Genomic DNA, 23,916 nt, shown 5'->3' with positions numbered 1-23,916 from the left:
ATTTTTTTCGGGGTTTTTCAAATAAAGTCTCTAAGTCACAATAACCCCTAAAGAGCTTCAAAATATTTCCATGTGATATTTCAATATGAAGTACTTACATCATTGGTCTTAAAGCATAAAACTCTAAGCTTGAAGTCTATTGACCTTACAAGGCTTAAAATCTTATTTTGATGATAACAAACCAGAGGAACTTAACATATTTGGTTAAGTGATTATATTTTAGGACTCAAGTATGTAAATACAAGGTCAAGTGCTCACAAGGATCATTGATAGCTTATACTCCAAAGAAAGATGATCAAATAAAGCTTAAAGAATATTAAGGCAATGGATCCAAAGATAGCTCAAACAACACCAACATGAGTAAAGTTTATGGAATCTAAAGCTGATTCAAGCTCAAGTCAAAAGGGACACAAAGAAAAAATGTCATGGAAGACTTCAAGCTTAGAGTTTTAGGCTTTAAGATCAATGATGTAAGCACTTCATACTGGAATATCTCATGGAAATGTTGAAGCTCTTTAGGGGTAATTATGGACTTAGAGACTTTATTTCAAATCCTAGAAAAATTTTTGTAACTAATCAAAGCAAGAGAGCAAAAGGTGTTTTTGAAAACTAAACTGAAAAACCAAAGCTTTAACTGCCCAGACGATAGAAGTTTAACTTCAGTCTATTGAAGAATTTCCTCATAAGACTGAAGAATAAGTTCACTCTGCTAAAGAATTTCCTATTGAAATCTTAAAGAGGTAGTACACTCTCAGAATACTAAACCCTTGACCCCAGTCGACTGACCCTATTTACAGTTCAAATTTTTCAGTATTTTAAAGAACTTTGTAAGACTAAACCCGATACTTCAGTCTACTAAACACTATTAACAATTAGAAATTTTAAATGTTTTAAAATTCAAACTAAGGTTTTTTGTGCTCCAAATTTTATGAAAATTTGGGAAACACTCCAAGTAATCTTGGGCAATATGAAAATACTTTTATTAACCTATAAATACATGGTTTTAGCAAATCAAATACACCAAAAAATTCAAAATCTATTCATAAGTTGAAAGTTTTGTTGCTCTCTCAAAGATCTCTCTTGCTCTCACTCTTGCAAAATTGATTTGCTGAGAATTATGAAGTGCTGATCTTCTCTAAATTCTAAACCACTAAGTTTTATTACTGATTCTGAACTAGAGAAGAAAATTGGTGAATTCATTCTTGAGTTTCAATATATTTCAATTTGATATTTGATATTGAAGTATATAGTTCCTTAAATTGTACTAATCTGCTCTTTTGAGAGCGTTATTGTACACGGGAATTATTTCTTGTTTCATGTAGTTGATTGATGATTTAAGGGTTGTTTGGATCATTGGACCAAGCATGGGGTATCGCTTGGAGAGGCATTGCTCTAGCCTATTGAAGGAGTGGCCGAGCGTGGGGTATCGCTAGGAGAGGGACTCTACCCTTAAGGAGGGATTTGTAAAGGTTTGCTCCGCTTGGAAAGAAGTGTTCTAGTGGAATCCTTAGGTGGTATTCGCCTAAGGTGAGGACATAGGCTGGGGATAAGTCAAACCTCATAAAAATCTTGGTGTCATCCTCTACCCTTTCTCTTTATTTTCAGAAAATATATATATTGTGTGGTGTATGCAAAGTGCAGGTTGCTGAAATTACAAAGTGAGATTAAAAAGAACTCTTAACTTAAGAAAGTACGTTTTTATTAAACTTTTGCAGAAAGCCAAAAAGGAGTACGTTGTTTAATCATTTGTGGAAATCTTAGTTAAGAGAGTGCAAAAAATTTTCATTCTTTATAGGGCTTGAAACACTCATATATACAGGGCTACAAACTAATATCTTGAGTTCTTGCAAAAGTTGAGAATTTCCAAAGAGTTGCATAGTATATCTTGATTTGGTATTTTGTGGTTGATTACTTTAGTTATTGATTGATTATTTGATTGTTTGAGTTTTGATTACTTGTGCTATGTCTAAGTGTGTTTGTGGATTGATTAGACAAACTAGGTTTTTGTTAAGTGATTGTTAAAGGTTAACGAATTCGTAAAAAGAATCAAAAGAAAATTTTAATAACCCAATTCAGCCCCCTCTTGGGACTACACCTTAACTTTCAATTGGTATCAGAGAGGGGTTGTAGGAAATCTTAACTAAAAGCTACATAAAGATCTATATGACACACCTAGGAGTAACTCCCTTTGGAGAGGGTCAATCCTCAACCAAACCACCAATTTTGTGTGGACTTACACATTTTGGAAACAATGAATGAGAATTTATCTTCAAACCATGGATTGGAAAGCATGGAAGGTTGTCACACATGGTGACTTAATCCCTGCAAAACTAATAGATGGAAAAGAGGTTCCAAAGGAAGAAAAAGATATGACTGAAATGGATCATAAAATGTTGCAAGTAAACTCTAATGCTATAAATGCCCTATATTGTGCACTTGACATTAATGAATTCAATAGAGTCATGACTTGTAAAATGGCAAAGGAAATTTGGGATAAACTTGAGGTAACCTACAAAGGTACCATAGATGTTAGAGACAACAGAATTGATATGTTAACTAGTGAATACGAAGCTTTTAGGATGAATCTCGATGAATCAATTACAAACATGTACACTAGGTTTACATATATCATAAACTCATTAAACACTTTAGGGAAAACATGCTCTACCTTTGAGATGATATGTAAAATCCTTAGAGGACTTCCACTCATATGGGAACCAAAAGCTACAGCTATAATGGAAGGTAGAAACCTTAATACTACCTCACTAGATGAACTCATAGGATCCCTTCTCACGTATGAGATGGCTATGAATGAAAAAAGTGGAAAATCTAAACTCAGGAATCTATTTCTTTTAAAGCATCAAACGAAAACTCTAGTGATGAAGATGAAGAAGACATTGATAAAAATGAAATAGCCTTCATATCCAAGAAACTTGCAAAAATTTTTAGAAGGAATAATAAATTTACAAGAAAAATTTGAAACTCAAAATCAGATGAAGAAGAAGAAAAGGAAATTAGTGAAAAGAAAACAAAGGCTGAACCTCTAACATGCTATAATTGTAAGAAAATTGGACATATAAAATTGGATTGTCCACAAATTAAGAAAGATTCCAAAAAGAAAAGGAAAAAGGCAATGAAAGCAACTACTTGGGATAATTTGAGTACAAGTAGTTTAGATAATGAATCAAGTGAACAAGAGGTTGATTATTTTATGGCATGGGATAATGATGAAGAACAAAGTTCCTCATCCAAATCTTTTAATAATTCTTGTAATGACTCGGTATAAGAATCCAATGATAAAAGTATACCTTCTTATGAAGAACTTCAAAATGACTTATTCAAGGTGCATAAGATTCTAGTTAATATGACTAAAAGATATACGTCATTGAAAAATAAGAATGAAGGTGTAATGAAAGAGTTGGAATCTCTAAAACTTACTGAAAGAGAAAAAGATTTAAAAATCAATAGACTAGAAAGCAAGAATAAGAAGGTGATAAAAGAACTAGAAGATCTAAAGTCCAAAACTTCTATGGATAATGAAAAAAACTTATATATTTCTGAACTAGAAAATAAAATTACCAAGATGTCTCAAAACCAAGAAAAGCTACAAGAAAAGGGTAAAAAAAACTCTAGACTCAAGAATCAGTGATCTTAAGAGGAAAAATGAGGATCAAGCTAAAATAATTTACAATTTCACTAGAGGAAAAGAGAACTTTGATAGAATGATTGAAGCACAAAGAATGTCTTTGAATAAAGAAGGCATAAGGTTCGATGGAGTTGAAAATACAAGGAAAAAGAACCTCTATATGGGGTACTTTACGAAAGCCTCCAAAGACTATGCTAACACCTCCTTTAATGCTTATACTCACACGTTTTCTATGTAAGAATAAAGGACACATTAAGTTCAAATGTCCATTAAAGAGGAAAGATGTGAAAATTAGACAAGTTTGGAGAATAAAAGAATCAACTTCTTCTAAACCATCCGGACCCAAGAAAGTATAGGTACCTAGATAAAAAGCCTAGTTCACAAAGTAAGGACTCCAAAGATATTAAGATTAGTCATTCCCTTTTAGAAATTAAGAAAGCTACTTAATCCAATTCAATACAAGGATATTAAACTAGTTGAAATGGAAAATCTCAAAGAAGAGTCTAAGAGCTTATTGAGGACTATAACATTGAAACAAATAAAAACAAAAACGACATTGTTGGCCGAAATCATAGGATGATTCGTACAAGGCTTAACTTAGAAAGTATTAAGATTTGGAAAGCAATATGAATTTTAGGAATTCATATGAAATCAAAAGAAAGAAAATTTGAAGCAAATTGAGCTTATTGCATGAGTCTTTTGATTAAGAAAAGATATTTAATCAAAATAGGAGGTATTTAAGCAAAATGAGAGATATTTGAGAATGGGAGATACTTGAGCAATATAAGAACAATTTGAGCAAAATTGTAGCACAATGCACGAATGATAATAATTTGCTCCTTGCTTATATGATATGCTGATATGCTACATACTTACATGCTAAATGTTGATATTCTGATATGCTTATGTGGTGAGATACTAATGATATGATAATATGAACTAAATACTAAGCTATGACTATGCTAAAATGCTGACATGTATGATATCTTGATATTGCCAAAGACATGATAATGACTTGACTTATATTGATGATTTATGGCTCACTATACATTGCAAATTTGAGCATGATTATGAAGCATGAATCTAGATATGATATTGATATATGAGTATGAAATTAATTCTTGAGCATATCAGTTTACATGCTAATGATGGTTTTCATTATATATCTCTTGCATGATTGACTAATGGATAAACATGTTATGATAAATACTGGCTTACGGACCTTGTTATTGCAATCTAAATGCGAATTTTTTCAATCCTTAGTACGTTAGCATGAGATTTCTTTCAGTTTAATCATTTTGTTAATATAAAAAGAGGGAGAAAGTTTAACAAAATTTGAATGTGAACAAACTAAACATGAGCATGTTATGCTATTGATGATATTAATATGATATTGGTATTATTCTTGATATTGGTATCCATGAGCACTTACATGAAATAAATTAATATTTGAAGTATGGCATGATAAATTTAAAAGCACAATTGGTATCTTCATGTTTACAATTCATGAATGAAAGTCTGAATTTATTGAATATTAAATACATTTCATTTAGGGGGAGTTAGACTTGTTAAATAATGGTATCATGATTTATGGAAATCATTTAAAATTATGATATACAATCTTTTTGTATTTTTTCATGCTATTTTGAGACTTATTGTTAATCTTATTATGCATAATAAATGCAAAGTTTATGTTTTGAGCCTTCACTAGATCTATACTTTTTCTTATTGTTGCTCAATGCCTTGGTATTTATATATTTATTTTATATCTTACTCTTTTTAATTGATTTCAAAAGGGGGAGAAATTTTTTGGCAAAAATTGAGCATGTCATTGCATACCTAAGCATGTATATTGACTCAACTACGAAAGTATTTGATCTTGAATGATGTGATCTTGATCTTGAATGATGTCATTTTGATATATGAGCATGATATTGAAATTAATGTTGAAATTGATCATGATATTGCAAATATTGTTAAGTTGATGCTTATTGTAAGGGGGAGTCTTTTTAAGGTTTACTCAATTTTTTGCTCCTTATTTGTCATCATCAAAAAAGGGGAGATTGTTGGCCTTACAAGGCTTAAAATCTTGTTCTGATGATAACAAATTAGAAGAACTTAACATATTTGGTTAAGTGATGATATTTCAGGACTCAAGTATATAAATACAAGGTCAAGTGCTCACAAGGATCATTGAAAACTTATACACCAAAGAAAGATGATCAAATGAAGCTTAAAGAATATTAAGGCAATGGATCCAAAGATAGCTCAACCAACACCAAAATGAGTAAAGTGTGTGGAAATATAAAGCTAACTTAAGCTCAAGTCAAAAGGGACACAAAGCAAAAATATCATGGAAGACTTCAAGCTTAGAGTTTTAGGCTTTAAGATCAATGATGTAAGTACTTCATAGTGAAATATCTCATGGAAATATGTTGAAACTCTTTAGGGGTACTTATGAACTTAGAGACTTTATTTCAAACCCTAGAAAAAGTTTTATAAGTAATCAAAGCAAGAGAGCAAAAAGTGTTTTTGAAAACTAAACTGAAAAACCAAAACATTAACTGCCCAGACGACTGAAGTTTAACTTCAATCTACTGAAAAATTTTCTCAAAAGACTGAAGATTAATTTCAATCTACTAAATAATTTCTAGTTGAAATCCTGAAAAAGCAGTACACCCTCAGAAGACTGAACCCTTGACCCCAGTCCATTAACCCTGTTTCCAGTTCAAATTTTTTAGTGTTTTAAAAAACTTCAGAAGACTAAACCCGACACTTTAGTCTATTGAACACTGTTAACGGTTAGAAATTTTAAATGTTTTAAAATTCAAACTAAGGTTTCTTGTGCACCAAATTTTATGAAAACTTGGGAAATACTCCAAGTAATCTTGGGCAACACGAAAATACTTTTATTAGCCTATAAATACATGGTTTTAGCAAATCAAATACACCAAGAAATTCAAAATATGTTCATAAGCTGAAAGTTTTGTTGCTCTCTCAAAGATCTCTCTTGCTCTCATTCTTGCAAAATTGATTTTCTGAGAATTCTGAAGCGCTGATCTTCTCTAAATTCTAAACCACTGAATTCCATTGCTGATTCTCAACTAAAGAAGAAAATTGGTGAATTCATTCTTGAGTTTCAATCTATTTCAATTTGATATTTGATATTAAAGTATATAGTGCTTTAAATTGTACTAATCTGCTCTTTTGAGAGTGTTATTGTACACAAGAATTATTTATTATTTCTTGTAGTTGATTGATGATTCAAGGGTTGTTTGGATCGTTGGACCAAGTGTGGGGTAACTTGGAGAGGCGTTGCTCTAGCCTATTGAAGGAATGACCGAGCATGGGGTATCGCTTGGAGAGGGAGCTCTACCCTTAAGGAGGGATTTGTAAAGGTTTTCTACACCCGGAAAGGGGTGTTCTAGTGGAATCCTTAGGTGGTATTGGCCTAAGGCGAGGACGTAGGCTGGGGGTAAGCCGAACCTTGTAAAAATCTCGGTGTCATTCTCTACCCTTTCTCTTTATTTTCAACAAATATATATGTTGTGTGGTGTAAGTAAAGTGTAGCTTGCTGAAATTACAAAGCGGGATTAAGAAGAACTCTTAACTTAAGAAAGTATGTTTTGATTAAACTTTTGCGAAAACCCAAAATGGAGTATGTTGTTTAATCGTTTGCAAAAATCTTACTTAAGAGAGTGCAAACAAATTTCATTCTTTACAGGGCTTGAAACACTCATATATACAAGGCTACAAACTAATATCTTGAGTTCTTGCAAAAGTTGAGAATTTCCAAAGAGTTGCATAGTATATCTTGATTTGGTATTTTGTGGTTGATTACTTTAGTTATTGATTGATTATTTGATTGTTTGAGTTTTGATTACTTGTGTTGTGTCTAAGTGTGTTTGTGGATTGATTGGACAAACTAAGTTTTTGTTAAGTGATTGTTAAAGGTTAACGAATTCGTAAAAAGAATCAAAAGAAAATTTTAATAACCCAATTCACCCCCCTCTTGGGACTACACCTTAACTTTCAAAGTCTTTCATGGTATTTTGCTTTGTGTCCCCTTTGACTTGAGCTTGAGTCAGTTTTAGATTTCCACATAATTTACTAATTTATGTGTTGCTTGAGCTTCCTTTGGATTACTTGAATATGAATGTGGCTTTTGAGTCCTTAGTGATCTTGAACTTTCATTGCTATTCTTTCTTTTGAACTTTATCTTTAAGCATTCCCGAAACATCATCACTTTAACAACACATGTTACATCATCTTTCATTTGTTATCATCAAAACAAGATTTAAAATCCATGTTAGGCCAACAGCTCCCAAGAAAAATATATGGAAGAGAATATATGCTCAAGCCTTGCTTGTATAACCCAAAATAATTTCCCCAAAAAGATTTTCAAAAAGAAAGAGTAGGAGAAAATAGATTTTGATCTTCAAAAAGAGTATAAAGATGAATAAGAATGAAAGAATTTTCAACAAGGCTTTTCAAGTGTCTCTCTTGTCTTCTCCAAGTGTATAGACTTGGTATTTATAGGCAAATTGGAGATATAGCCGTTTTATGGCTGCTGGGGTATTAAAATATGAATAAATTTGAAAACTAGCCATTTCTCAGCCGTTGGGGCGCTTTCTGTGCAAACACCCTTCAGTTTTTCAAGCATAACTTTTTTTAAACAATTCCAAATTGGACATTATTGGCATCAACAGAAAGCTAAGAGAAAATATCAAAACTTTTACTTCGAACACTTTTTGGGATAAGGATTTTTTATTGATAAAATCGCTCATCTATTAGATGGAAGAAACATGAAGGGAATTTTTCTACTGCGGACACCCTTCAGCATTTTGCACATGATGTTTACTATATAACTTCAAATTGAACGTACTTGGTATCAATAGAAGGCTAAGGTAAAATCCCATAATGTTTATGTTGGACACCTTTTAAGATAAGGAGTTATTGATAGAGAAATGTGCTCATTAATGCGACAGAAGAAACATGAAGGGGTTTTTTGAAAAAAAAAAAAAACTTGCTTTGGAAAAAAATGTTTTCATGAAAATTTTATGCCCGTAAGGTCAATCTAAGGTCTTGGTCATTTTTTGAGAGCTTCAATTCAAATTATATGATTATGCATGCACAAATTGAAACCTAATTACTATTACAACTTAAAGAATAAATAAAATCTTCATGCTTCTACTCCCTAACACTCCATGGAATACACCATAATTTGTGCTCGTTTGGATACTCCTTGGCTTCCATTTTGCATCCCTCATTTGCGCCTTCTGCATCATAAATATGTTCAAAGACTAAATATACAAATGAGATGTTGTGGTTTGTCATAATCAAAATAGTGCTTTGACTCAAAAAGTCAACAATCTCTCCTTTTATTTCTTATGACAAACACAGAAGCAAAATTGGGATTGCCTGACAAGGATCCCCCTTACAAAATGCATAATTTAAAATGATATTCAATAAAATTCATATCCACACATGAAGACTTTAGAAATTTCTAAGTTGAACATTTGAAATCAGTTTAGTTTAATGTGCAGTTTATGCTGAAGTTGATTTAAAAAATATTTAGTTAAACATATTTATCATTTTCCATTTTGTAATTAACAAAAGGGCAAGAGGATGCAATTTATATGATAGTTTCGCTCCAAATACTTCTCCCCCTTTTGTCATCAGCAAAAGGGCTAAAAAATTTCTACTATGATAAGAAGACCATTTAAAAATAAAGCCCTTGAATTTTAAAATTTCATGACACACATTTGACTTTAAGAACATTACAAAAGCACATGTCATGATGCATTTAAGCTTCCAAATTTTGAAGCAAGAAAACATAATATTATCTATTAAAGGTTCATTTCTTGCCATAAAATTAAAAAATTTTCCCTTTATATATTATCAATAAGAATTGGGGATTATGCTTGCTGAAAAAGAAACTTTAACACGCAAGTTCAAGTAAGCTATATTTTTCTGGTTTAATGCTTAAGCACAAAATATACAGATAACCAGAAAAACCAGCTGTATAGATCCTAAAGATATGAAAATTTAAATACCAAATCATATGGCAAGTTTTGAAAAATTGTGGCTAAGCAATATATTTTACTTATGATATTCAAGAAAAGCATCATTCTTAAAAACACAAGCCACACAAAACTTCTAATCTAAGCTAAAATATGGGTGAGTACAACAAGATATGAAAATTTAATTTCAAGAGCTCCCCCTATTAATTTGATATCAAATGTGAAAAATTCGTTAACACAGTATAAGTAATGAATATGAGTCTTTAAAAAAAATTTACTAGATATTAATTAAGGCTATTTTTATCCAGCCAGTAAAATCATTCTATAGAATACACATGCATTGGAAGATTGAAATTTAGTCCTACAATGGTGTTTATATATCCTGTTGGCCTTATAAGGCTTAACATCTTATTTTGATGCTAACAAAGAAGTAGAACTTAACATGCTTTGTTTAAGTGATATATTTTCAGGACTCAAAGATAGAGCGTTAAAGAATTGATGAAAGCTTGTACTTCAAAGAAGGAATTCAATATGAAGCTTAAAGCATGGATTCAAAAATGGATTTAAAGTTTAAAGCCTGAAGATCATGAGAGCATTGATATTAAAGAAACAGCTTCAAATAATGAAAGCCCAAGTGATCAACATGGAAAGCTCAAAGAAAGATGAAACAAGTATAAAGGCCTCAAGGAATTCAAGAATTGAAAGAGTCTGGGAAATTTCATGTAAGTACTTCAAAGAATTTCAATATGGATACATGAAACTCTAAGGTAAATTTATTGGACCTAGATACCTTTGAACATACTTGGAAAATATTTTTATAAGGTCAAAAATTGTTTCAAAAAGGTTAGAATCAGTTTTGGAATGAAAAGCACCAAAAAGAGGATTTCTCAAATGCTGTTAATTTTTCTACATCTGCATTGATGTGCATTTTTCTCCATCAAAAAATATTTATTTTAAAATGTGTTCAACATGAAAGTTTTAGGATTTTATCTTAGCTTTCATTTGACACCAAGAATGTAAAATTTGGAGTTTTACAGAAAAGTTATGATTGAAATACTGAAGGGTGCTCAAAACTGACAACTTGACAAACGACTGTCAAGAACTGGACAATCGACTGCCAGTGCACTTTGAGGCATTTGTGTGGGTTTGGATAGATGACTACCACCTTTCTACCCCTTTGGTTTAACTGGACAGATGACTGCCCAAAATGGACAGTCATCTGTCACGCGGTTGTTTTGAATTTTCTCATAACGGTCAAATATTTAAATGGGGTTGTTTGGGACTCAAACTTTGTGCAAACTTGAGGAATACTCCAAGACACTTGGGAATCAAGTTACATACTTTTTAAAGTCTATAAATAAGCCTCATAGATCATTGAATCAACAAAACCAAAAATTCAAATTCTGAAAAAAAATTCAAAGTCTCTCTCAAATTACTCTCAAATTCTCAATGCTCTCTCTTGCTCTCAAGCTCACATATTATGCACGAATTCAACTAAGTTGTTGCTGATCTTCTTCCATCGAAATTGTGCTACAAATTCTAAATCTTTCAATCATTGAAAGAATTAATCGGTGATATACTTCATTGAGCTTCAAGTTAATTTCCATATTATTGTTTACTTTGAAGTATATTAGTTGTGCTGTAATTGTTGTACTAACCAACTCTTTGAGAAGAAAGTTCTTTGTACGCATCTATTTGATCTTTATCTTGTAGATTGATGATTCCAAGGGTTGTTTGGATCATTGGCTAAGCAAGGGGATATTGCTTAGAGATGTGGGCTCTAGCCTAGTTAAGGAGTGACCGGATGAGGGGATATCGTTTGGAGAAGGCGGGCTCTAGCCTTAACCAAGGAGTGTTGTAAAGGTTTGTTCCGCCCATTAAAGGAACAGGTTTAGTGAATCCTTTGGTGGATTACCAAAGGCGAGGACGTAGGCTGGGTATAAGCCGAACCTCATAAAAAAATCTTCATCTCACTCTCTCTTTCCCTACTCTTTATTTTCAATACATATTTAAATTGTGTGGATGGTTTAAATTGAAAATCAAATACACTACTATGCATATTTGGAAATCAAGTAAACTTAAAGTTTAATTTTGATTTAGGTTGCGAAAACGGAAAGGGAGTACGTTGGTTAAATCATATCTTACGGAAACCATACGGGAGCACGTTACTCGGCTAAACATCCCAAAGACAAATTAACTTAAGAGTTTATTTGAATTCTGAAGTTTGGAAAGAATAATTGGATTTTATATTGAACATCATATTGAAGAAGAAATTTCATACATACAGGGATTTATATCAGCAAGCATAACATTTCATATATACATGGCTTAATTCAATTATATATCCAAGGCTGATAACATAAGCTATATTGTGATTGAATGGTTTAAAGTTTGATATTGAGTGGTTTGTGTTTATATTCCAAAGAGTGTTGAATTTTCCATTAATCAAATAGTGTTGCAGTTAACTTATGCTTGACAAATCATTTGGTTGTTTGGTTTAAACATTGTGCTTGATTGGTTTGGTTGAATGATTGATTACTTGTTTGGCTAAGCAATAGTGTTGTTGATTGGATAAAAGAATTTAAGTTCTTTTTTGATTAAAGAGTTAAACAAACAAGTTAAGAATTGGTTAAAAGAAATAAAAGAAGTTTAAGAATTCTCAAAAGGGATTAAAAGAAAGTTTTTAAATCCAATTCACCCCCCCCCCCCCCTCTTGTGAAGCTATTCCTAATTTCATATCCAAGAACAATCCATATCATAGTATAAATCCATAAAAAATAGGATATGATGTTCATGGATTTCATAAAAACTTAGAACTCAAAAACAAAAACAATGATGCATATGAATCCACAAGAATACTATAACAAAACTCTATTTTATTTTTAATGATGGGGCATAGGTCCACTGTATATTTGCATTCATACATACATACATACATTTAGTCCAAGGATGGTGTTCATTTGGCATGCATCATATATTCATCCTTAAAAAAAATTCAACATGCAGCAAATATGAGATATTTAGCACATAAGCATGACATTATGCATTTTAGCCACCGTATGTTTGCCAATCAAGGCTTATATTAAGAATTTATGCAATAGCTATGTTGTGGGGGTTCAATTACGAAGATAACACAACTCAAAATACTCAATGAGTGTGTGAGACATGAAAACTACCCCTATGTCATGCATTTTTCCAAGTTTATGGGCCATCATCAAATCATGAAACGTTTAATTAAAAGGATGATGTTTTACCATTTAGGGCACTCTAGTAAAATTCATAGAATTTGAAAATTTGTACATATATTTCAATTTAGTGCAAAGCATATAGGATCCAACATGTACCAACTTATCCCATTGATTTTGCATGCATTTTTCAATAAATGTAATCCTAAAGTCCAACCCGTATGCAATAGTTTAAGTGACCACTTAAGGTTAAAACAATAATTTCAACATTGTCACTACTATGATACTTCATAAGACTTGTAAAATAATTTTGTACATAAAATCAGTCTTATGGAGTTATATCCTCGGTCAACTAGTTGGCATGTATGACTGTATATGATCATTCAAGACCATATGCGAAATCCTAGTTAATTACCAGCATGCAAGTCATAAGGATCTACATTAGCCATGCAAATAGCATTCAACTCAAGCATGCAAGTACCCTAATTATCTCTACAGTATGCAATTCAGTATATCTTAATATAGTTCATGTTGTAAACAATATTAACTATCTATCAAATATATTTAAACATTTAATAGGATATTGATAGTGATATGCAGTTCTCACAAAGGCATAAAGTATAAAGATATTCCTAAAATAAGCACAATGCCTTATAGTGTTTATCCAATGAATTTCAAAAATGCTGCTGCTCCCCCTCAATAATGTAGCCAACTTTTTATTATGCCCTCAATTTTCAATAATTTTAGATTTAACCTTGAATGCATAGGCTTGAGGAACCAAAAGGTCACAATCAATATTCATTTAGTGAATTTAGCCTATTTTCACATTTTTGCAACATGCGAGGGGCACTAGTGCGAATGACCTTCCATTTTGACTACTTGTGCATAGGTTTCTTAGACATTTTAACCTTCTTTTAGATTGAAACCTAGTGCGGCCATCCTAGCCATTCAACATTATTCAAAAGTTCTAATTAATTTGATTTAAGGTCGAGAGCTATTGAGGGGAGAATGCATAAATACTCTTACAAAAGATAAATCGATTGTGAATTCAGAAGAGTATTTAGACTAACTTTACTTTTTGTTTAACTCAACTATATGATGTGAATAATAAAACATATTGCATTTCACAAATACTTTGAGGTTCAAGGTTGAGTGAGGATTCTTGGATTAGTATTAGAATTTATCTTCAGAGAACCCATCTTTGATAAAATCATCCAAACTTTCCATTAAAGACGTTTATTAAAAAAAAAAAAAGTGTGAAAATCTAGCAACTCTAGTATTTTGATCTTTATTGAAAGCTCTTCGATGAGTTTAGGGATAAAAGATAAATAGTACTATGATCAATTCTCTAAAGCTCAAGCTTGTGTAATGGACAAAATATGCTATAATTAAGATAATCACATTTAAGCATTCACATAGCATTAAACTCATTTAACAAATGAAGACATGTTTGTCCATTTGGAAGTGGATTTATTTGAGCAAGCTATAACCAAAATTATCATATTTTGTCCAATCATTATGATATGTTAACGTTAAACGATTAGATTAGACTTATCACACAAATTTTTCATATTGGTTTGCTTTTCAATGGTTCTTAGTATAACAATGAATGTGTATACTAAGACTAGACATTTAAGCACTATTCACTAATTAATTATCACTACCCCTTTTAGAAAAATCCTAAAAACTAAGGAAAAAATAATTTATGTAATTCCTTTTGAAACCCATTTTTCCTTAGTTTCTAAGGGGTTGATTTTCTTGATAACCCATTCTTCTTTGAGTCTTGGCGAGTTAAAACCCAACATTTCTTGTTTGGGTTTCACACCTTTTCTTTTGAAAGGGCAATCGAATTTGATATGACCCTTCTTTTTGCATAAAAAGCACGTGGTGTGAGCATATGGACCAAAGTAGGTACTAGCATAATGTTTAGATGCTCTAACAAAGTACCCCATGTATAGGTTATTCTTCTTCCTATTTTCAAAGCCATTAAAACCTATACCTTCCTTATCTAAGATCATCTTTTAAGAACCTAAGAGCTTGTGAAAATTTTCTTTGCCCCTAGTAAATGTGTGAAAGATCTTAGATTGGTCCTTTACTTTTCTTTCTAGGCTTATCATTTTTAAATGTTTTAAGCCTTTGCATACTGCTTGCAATTTTATGAACTCTTTGGTCAAGGTGTTTGCTTTACACTCAAGTTCAGAAATAAGAAGATCCTTTGTATTATCACTCAAAATTTGGGATCTTAAGACTTTCAGCTCTTTTTCCAATTTTTCATTCTTGTTTTCTAATCTCATGATTTTTAAATCTTTTTCCTTATTAACAAGAATTTCATATTCTAGTTCTTTCAATGATGTCTTATTCTTGTTTTCTAATTCCTTAATTTCTACTTCCTTTTCAATCTTTTCCTTCTCTAGGATATTATAAGATTCTTTTAAATCAACTTTTTTTTTTTTTTTGCTAAAATTTTATTTTCTTTTTTCAAAAATGTTTTCTTTTTAGACAACTTTATTAGAATCTTGTGAGCCTTAATAAATCCCTTTTGTAATTCCTCATAAGATGGTATGCTATCATCACTACCAAATTCATCACATGATTCACTAGAATTTTTACAAGATAAATTGCAAGAATTAGTGCATGAATTATTTAAAGAAATAGAAGGAGATGAATGTACCTATTCGTCAGTTAGAGCAATAAAGCAAGCATTTTCTCCTTCTTGATCTTTTGAGCTTGAAGCATCCGGAGTGGTAGTTACATTTTCTTTGGTCTTTCCATATCTCCTATTGAGTTCATCTCATATCTCCTTTGCACTTGAGCATGCCATGATTTCCTTAAAGATGTTGGCATCTAAAGCACAATAAATTATGTTCAAAGCACTTGAATTAATTTGCAGTAAATTCATATCATGCTCATTTAACTCATTCTCTAATTTGGGAATTTCAATATTATCAACAATTTTCATAGGCACAAAATTCCCTTTAGTTATTATTCTCCAAACCCTCCAATCCATAGATTTGATAAAAACACTCATTTTTAATTTCCAAATAGTAAAATTTTCACCACAACAAATTAGAGGCCTAGAACAAGATTGTCCCTCACAAAATAGGGATACACCAACATGAGCCATCGCAATCTAAAACAAATGCATTTAAGCTTTTGTAATAAAGCTCTGATACCAATTGAAAGTTATGGTGTATTCCCAAGAGGGTGGGTGAATTGGGTATTTAAAAATTCTTTTTAAGTCAATTTATCTTTATTTTAATTCCACAATCAATATAACACAACCTAGGGTTTTTCTAAACAAGCATGAATCCCACAAATAATAATGTATGCAAATACTTAAAATAATTGTAACATTTAACACAAATTGAACATAAGCATACAAGTGCCGAAAGTAAAGTACAAAAATTAAATAGAGTAAGGACGAGGGAGAGCAAACACAAAGTTTTTAACGAGGTTCGGCAACTCCCGCCTATGTCCTCGCCTTGGGAAAACCACCCAAGGATTCCACTATCCGCTCCTTAAAATTGGGATAGAGCTTCCCGTTACAATCTGCTTCTTACCAGGGCGAAGCTTCCTTTTACAATCCACTGCTTACACGAGGCATAGCTACCTCTTTACAATCCACTGCTTACGCGAGGGTAATTACCTCTTTACAACCTGCTGCTTCCACACAAGGCATAGCTACCTCACCACAGTTCACAATTTGAACCATAAATACAAATGATATAAGGAATGAATTTTTCGTACAATGAAATGTTTTTCAATAAGTTGAGTTGTACAATGTAAAAACCTTAATGCACTCTCAAATGATTTATAAAATTTGAAACTTCGTAGAGTAAGGATATTCCTTTCAAAAATATTTTTCAAGTAAAAATGAGAGAGTGGAATGATTTGCTCAAAGCTATCTTGTAAAACTCAAAATATTTTCTCCAAAGGATTTTTCAAAATGAAGAGTAGGAGAAGAATATTTCTTCAAGATTGACCTATAAAAACAAATAGCAAGAAGGCTCTCAAGAAAAATATATGGAAGAGAATATATGCTCAAGCCTTTCTTGTATAACCCAAAAGAATTTCCTCAAAAATATTTTCAAAAAGAAAGAGCAGGAGAAAATAGAATTTGATATTCAAAGAGAGTATAAAGATGAATAAGAATGAAAGAATTTTCAACAAGGCTTTATAAGTGTCTCTCTTATCTTCTCCAAGTGTATAGACTTGGTATTTATAGGCAAATTGGAGATATAGTCATTTTATGGCCGTTGAGGTATTAAAATATGAATAAATTTGAAAACTAGCCATTTTTCAGCCATTGGGGCGCTTTCTGCGCAGACACCCTTCAGTTTTTCAACAATAACTTTTTATATACAACGCCAAATTGGACGTCATTGGTATCAACAGAAATGTAAGAAAAAATCCCACAAATTTTAGGTTGAACACTTTTTACGATAAGGATTTTTTGATTGATAAAATCACTCATCAATGAGACAAAAGAAACATGAAGGGAATTGTTCTATTGCGGACACCTTTTAGAATTTTGCACATAAAATTTACTATATAACTCCAAATTGAACATACTTAGCATCAAAAAAAAGCTAAGAGAAAATCCCATAACTTTTATGTTGGACACCTTTTAAGATAAGGAGTTATTGATAGAGAAATGTGCTCATCGATACGACGGAATAAACATGAAGGGGTTTTTTGAAAAAAAAAAAAAAAACTTGTTTTGGGAAAAATGTTTTCATGAAAAGTTTATGCCCCTAAGGTCAATCTAAAGTCTTGGTCATTTTGTGAGAGCTTCAATTCCAATCATATGATTATGCATGCACAAACTGAAACCTAATTACTATTACAACTTAAAGAATAAATAAAATCTTCATGCTTCTGCTCCTTAATACTCCATGGAATACGCCATAATTTGTGCTCGATTATGTAATCCTTGGCTTCCATTTTGCATCCCTCATTTGCGCCTTCTGCGTCATAAATTTGTTCAAAGACTAAACACACAAATGAGATGTTGTGGTTTGTCATAATCAAAATAGTGATCAGACTTTAAAAAGTCAACAATTTATGCAAAGAATTTGCTACATGCATGCAAGATGACTTTGAGATGAGCATGATGAGCGAACTAACATATTTTCTTAGTCTTTAGTTCAAACAAGCTAAAAATGGAACATTTATTAACCAATATAAATACATAAAAGATCTGCTCAAGAAATTTGATATAGAAGGTGGCAAGGCATTGGGAACCCTGATAAGCACCTCTATTAGTCTTGATAAGGATGAGTAAGGAAAACCGGTAGATGTCAAATACTATCGAGGTATGATTGGTAGTCTACTCTACTTAATAGCTAGTAGACCAGACATAATGTTCACCGTTTGTATGTTTGCTAGATTTCAAGCATCACCTAAGGAATCACATCAAATTGTTGTTAAAAAGGATTTTAAGATATTTAATAGGTACCATAGAGATAGGTTTATGGTATCCTAAGAATACATCCTTTGAAATGATCAGTTACTCTGATGTGGATTATATCGGGTACAAAGTTGACCACAAGAGTACAAGTGGTACATGTCACTTCTTAGGACGATCTCTAGTATCTTGGTTTTCCAAGAAACAGAATTTTGTGGCTTTATCCACCACCAAGGCTAAATATGTTGCCACAGGAAGTTGTTGTGCTCACGTGTTATATATGAAGCAACAACTTAAAGACTATAATTTGGATTATGAGTATGTGCCTATAAAGCGTGATAATACTAGCGCCATTAACATTTCTAAAAATCCAATATCTCATTTAAGAACAAAGCACATCGATATAAGACATCATTTTGTTTGAAATCATGTGCAAAAGGAAGAGATTAGTCTTGAATTTGTAAGCACATATGAATAATGGGCTAATATATTCACGAAACCTCTTTAAGAAGATCATTTCAAATTGATAAGATGAGAATTAGGCTTATTGTATACTAGGGAAGTGGTTTGAGAAGAAGTTATTCATTAACTTAAGTGTTCGGGTCAAAATTTTAAGTTAGTCAAAATTTTCACAACTTTGGGCAACTGAACCCCCTCTTCAGTCGACCGAATGGCTATTGCTTTAGGCGCTTTTAAAATTCAGGCAGTTTAGGTAATTGGACCGCGCAAATATAAAATATGTTGTTCGTGAAAAAAACCCTAACTTTAAGCATTTTAAGCCCCCCAAACACTATTCATCTCTCACGTGAACCCTCATTCTTCCCTCTTCGAAGCTTCCTCATTTTGATTTTGCTCTAAAACCTTAGATCAAAGCTTCAATCTTACATCTTACCCTTGGGCTTTTCAGTTTGTCTGCACCCCCTCTTTGAAATCATGCCAAGGACAAAGACCATGGCTAACAAGAATCAATCTTCAGGCCAAGATGACAACGAGCATATTCATCGCTGGCTTGTGACTCTGAGCACGAAGAAAATATACAACAAACATCTTCGCTCTATCGAACCTATTCTTGGTAACATTCTGGATATCCCCTTCAAGGAAGAAAATTTTCCAAATGTTCTTCGTATGTTTGGTACACTAGGTGGGAATAGGTTTATTTTGTATCAGCCTAGAGGGGTTTACCAAAAAGTTTTTCGCCTATTTTATATGAACTTAGGGAAGGATGGAAACATATATATACTACCCAAATAATGAATACATCCTTCGCACTCACCCCACAAACCATAGCGGATAGACTTTGAATTCAATATGGGGAGTTTGAATGTCCTAACTTAAGGCAATCTTGGTTAATGGAACAAGGATTTACTCCCCCCCCCCCCCCCCACAAAAGAATTTTTGCCTCTCATTTTGCCTGAACAACCAATCTATTTTGGTCATCCACTGTTGTATAGGTAGTTGACCCTTGAGGCGAAGATCATTCATTTGATGATCACATATAACATTCTACCTAGGAGTGGGTCTTGGGACCATATTTCCTATTTAGATTGTTTCGTTAGGTGGTGTCTATATAAGGGCAAACGTCTTGATCTTCCAACCTTGATACTCAAATGGATGATTTCCAAGGAAGAATTAAGATAAGTAATTCTCCCTTATGGAGGAGCTCTAAATCTCATCTTTGAGTATCTCAGCGTTACTCAATTATCCACTCTATTCATAAATGAAAATCCTATGATATATTTTCGTCAACCACCGTGAAACTCATGGGACATGAGTATGGCGAAGTACTTGGTTGGATTCCTAAGAACCATCCACCTCTAAGAGAAAATGTCAATGTTCAAGCGGAGGCGAGAAATGAACCTGCACAACGGAATGATCCATCCCAAGACGTACCACCTGCTCTTTCTAGTGCTGCTATTGATTCTCCTACTTGGTTTACTGCTTTTCGACAGGATATGGATATGCAGTATAGTGCAATTTGTGCCAATGTTGAAACTAAGTACAATGCACTTTAGTAGACCTTCCAAACCAGCTTCAGCTACTTTGATTAGCGACTAGCCTGCATCGAAAGCAACATAGGTCGTAGTTCCTCATCTAAAGGAAAAGCTCCCATTGAAGTGAGTTCTAGTGAAGAGGAAGACGGTGACGAGGAGGAAGGAAGTTCATCTGGTAATGATGCCACCAAGGAAGATTAGATGCGAGTTATTTGTTGAGAGTTGTGGTTGTTTTTAAAACTCTATTTTAAACATTTAAATAATGGGTTTAACTATTTGTTTGTTTTTGTTTTTGAAAAACAGCTTCATAATGACTATTCATATTGATATCTATGTTATATGATATCATTGACATTTGCATGCTGAATATTGATGAGAACTTATGTATTGCAAGCTACCTATTGAATGATGATATCATAAGGAGTTGCATGTTGAATATTGACTAATATCATATTTGCAATTTGCATGCTGGTTGATGATCTTATTGATTATGAGATGATTGATGGTACCTTATTGATTGAGAACTGTATGCTAATTAATGGTACTCTATTGATTGAAAATTGCATGCTGGTTGATGGACTTATTGATTGTGAATTGCATGCTACTTGATGGTTCTATTGTGAATTCCATGCTAAATGTTTGATACACAGATGTTGTGGCATACTGCTTCATTTCTGTTGAATTTATTTTTTTGTTGATGTCAAAGGGGGGAGAATAAGCAAAATGAAGTCTATGCATGATATTAAGGAAATCATCTATGCATGATATTAAGGGGGAGAGTAAGAAAAATAAAGTTATTCGTGTATTCGATTTTCAAAAATGGAAATAACCAAAAGGGAAGAATAACTTGAATATGTATTTTCAATGTATTTCAAAAAGGAACATCTTTTATAAAGACCTTTTGAGGAAAATCTTTCTGAAAAAGGAGAAAATTAAATCACAGTTAAGTTTGAACAAATTTGCATACATTGATCATCTTTTATGTTTTATACTTATTGTGAGGGGGAGCCTTATTAAGGCTACCTCATCTTGCTCCTTATTTATCATCATCAAAAAAGGGGAGATTGTTGGTCCAACAAGACTTAATCTCGTTTTGATAATGACAAACTAAGGAATCTAATTGTGCTTTTAAGTGAAGCTTTAGGCATTACATTTTTACAAGTACAATGAAGTCTATGCATGATATTAAGGAAGTCATCTATGCATGATATTAAGGGGGAGAGTAAGCAAAATAAAGTTATTCGTGTATTCTATTTTCAAAAATGGAAATAACCAAAAGGGAAGAATAAATTGAATATGTATTTTCAACGTATTTCAAAAGGGAAGATTTTTTATAAAGACCTTTTGAGGAAATTCTTTCTGAAAAAGGAGAAAATTAAGTCATAGTTAAGTTTGAACAAATATGCATACATTGATCATCTTTTATGTTTTATACTTATTGTGAGGGGGGGCCTTATTAAGGCTACCTCATCTTGCTCCTTATTTATCATCATCAAAAAAGGGGAGATTGTTGGCCTAACAAGACTTAATCTCGTTTTGATAATGACAAACTAAGGAATCTAATTGTGCTTTTAAATGAAGCTTTAGGCATTACATTTTTACAAGTACTGGTTTACATTTAAATTCTAAAGCTATGAAGAAAACAAGCTAAATGAAGATTGGTCAAAGCTTGGATGAATTTAAAGCTTCATTACATGAAGACTTAGGGTTATTTCTTTTTAAATGTATTAAAAGTCTCATGTAAGTGCTTTTCAATTTTAAGATTGTTTATGAAGCTCTTAGGATTAAGTATTGGACTTAAAGACCTATTTAACAACTTGGAAAATAACTTTACAAAGTCCAAATGTCTTTTCAAAAGAATACAAATAAGTTTTGGAATAAAAAATAAGAAAAACAGTGAATTACAGAGTGTTCAAGTGCCTAAGGAGTATGCTTAGTCAACTAAATGGCTACTGCCAGTGTTAAAAGATAAGACCATGTTTGTTCATGCGACTGAATGACAATTCAATCACCCGAATAGGGCTAGGCGACTGAACTTAGAGTTCAAGCGACTGAAGGGCTACTGCCTGTTTAGGAGCGTATGTTTTTAGTTGGTTCAGGAAAGTGAACTCCTAGTTCAAGCGATTGAAGATCATGATATAAGTGAACAACTCAATTTTTTTCCTATTTTTGCAAGATATGGTTTCCAAAGCTTGGGGAGAAGGTCTAATTTCAAAAACCTAGTATTTAAGGGCAACCCTAATCATTTGAATTGCACGCAAAAATCATATTATTCTTCTTGTTCAAGCTGTTGTGCGCCATTCTTGCTCATTGAAATTCAAACTATGGTTTTGCTTTTCAATTTCTAATAGCTCAATCTAGGAAACCCTAACTATCTCTTGAGCTTCATTGCATCTTCATATTGAGAAGTTCATAGTGATTTTACTTTGTACAAATTTGCTCTATTCAGAGAGTATTAAGCTTGTACGAAAAAATCTACTATTGCTTTTAGTAACTTGACGATTCGGGGATAGAATCGTTGCCTAGAAAGAGGGGTGCTCTTACTAGAGAGGTGTCTCTACCTATTGAAAAGAGAGAGGGAACTTCACCTATTGAACAAAGAAAGTAAGTAAAATCCTCATAGCAGGTTGCTTGAGGCAAGGACGTAGGCGGGATGCTGAACCTTGTAAGAAATTTGGGTGTTCTTTTTTCCCTTACCCTCTTTTCTTTTCTGCAATTATTTATTGATTATTAACTGTTGTGCATGAGTAAATATAGATTTGAGAATTTTTGAATGCTAAGATTGATTTAAGGATACTGAGATTGATTTAAGATTACTTGTGGATATTGTGAATGATTTAATTGTCATTGCAAATCAAACACTGCTAAAATTGCAAGTTCTGAATTAATTTAATCGGTTTATATTATTTCATATTGACTGATAATTTTTTTGAATACAAGAAAAGTATTTGCTTGGTTAAATTGCTGGGATTGTTTGATACTGAAATATTCATTGATTAAATACAAATCAATATTTGTATATCGTATCACCTATTTAAATATGCTTGAGATAAAATAAGGCTTGTATTTCAATTATATATATTTAGGATTGTTGATTGGTATAGCCATTTGTTGATTATTTATTTGTGGTGATTAAGATTATTTAAGGGGGCATGACAAATACAACAACAACAACAAACCAAGCTTTAAGTCCCACTAGGTGGGGTCGGTTATATGAATCCTTTTCCGCCGATTTATGCGATCATGGACCATTTCTTTTGATAAATTCAAGGATATTAAATCCTTACTCACCATCTCCTACCAAGTTATTTTAGGTCTACCCCTACCCCTTCTACTACCTTACCCCCCCCCCCCAATAACTAACTCACTCTTCCTCACTGGTGCACTATGTGGCCTACGTTACAAGTGTCCATACCATCTGAGTCGTCCCTCCCTTATCTTATCTTCTATAGGAGCTACAACTAACTTACCGCGAATATGTTCATTCTTTAATTTATCTTTCAATGTTATATCACTCATCCATCTAAGTATTAAAATAAATCAAGCTTCCACACATTAAATTTATAATACCCAATTCACCCCTTCTTGGGACTACACTATCACTTGAGAGAGAGAGAGAGAGAGAGAGAGAGAGAGAGGAAAAGCATACGAGAAAGAGAGAGAA

Source organism: Malania oleifera, chromosome 9, assembly GCF_029873635.1.
Source record: "Malania oleifera isolate guangnan ecotype guangnan chromosome 9, ASM2987363v1, whole genome shotgun sequence".
Classification (NCBI taxonomy): Eukaryota; Viridiplantae; Streptophyta; class Magnoliopsida; order Santalales; family Ximeniaceae; genus Malania; species Malania oleifera.
Note: the sequence above shows the minus strand (reverse complement) of the source record.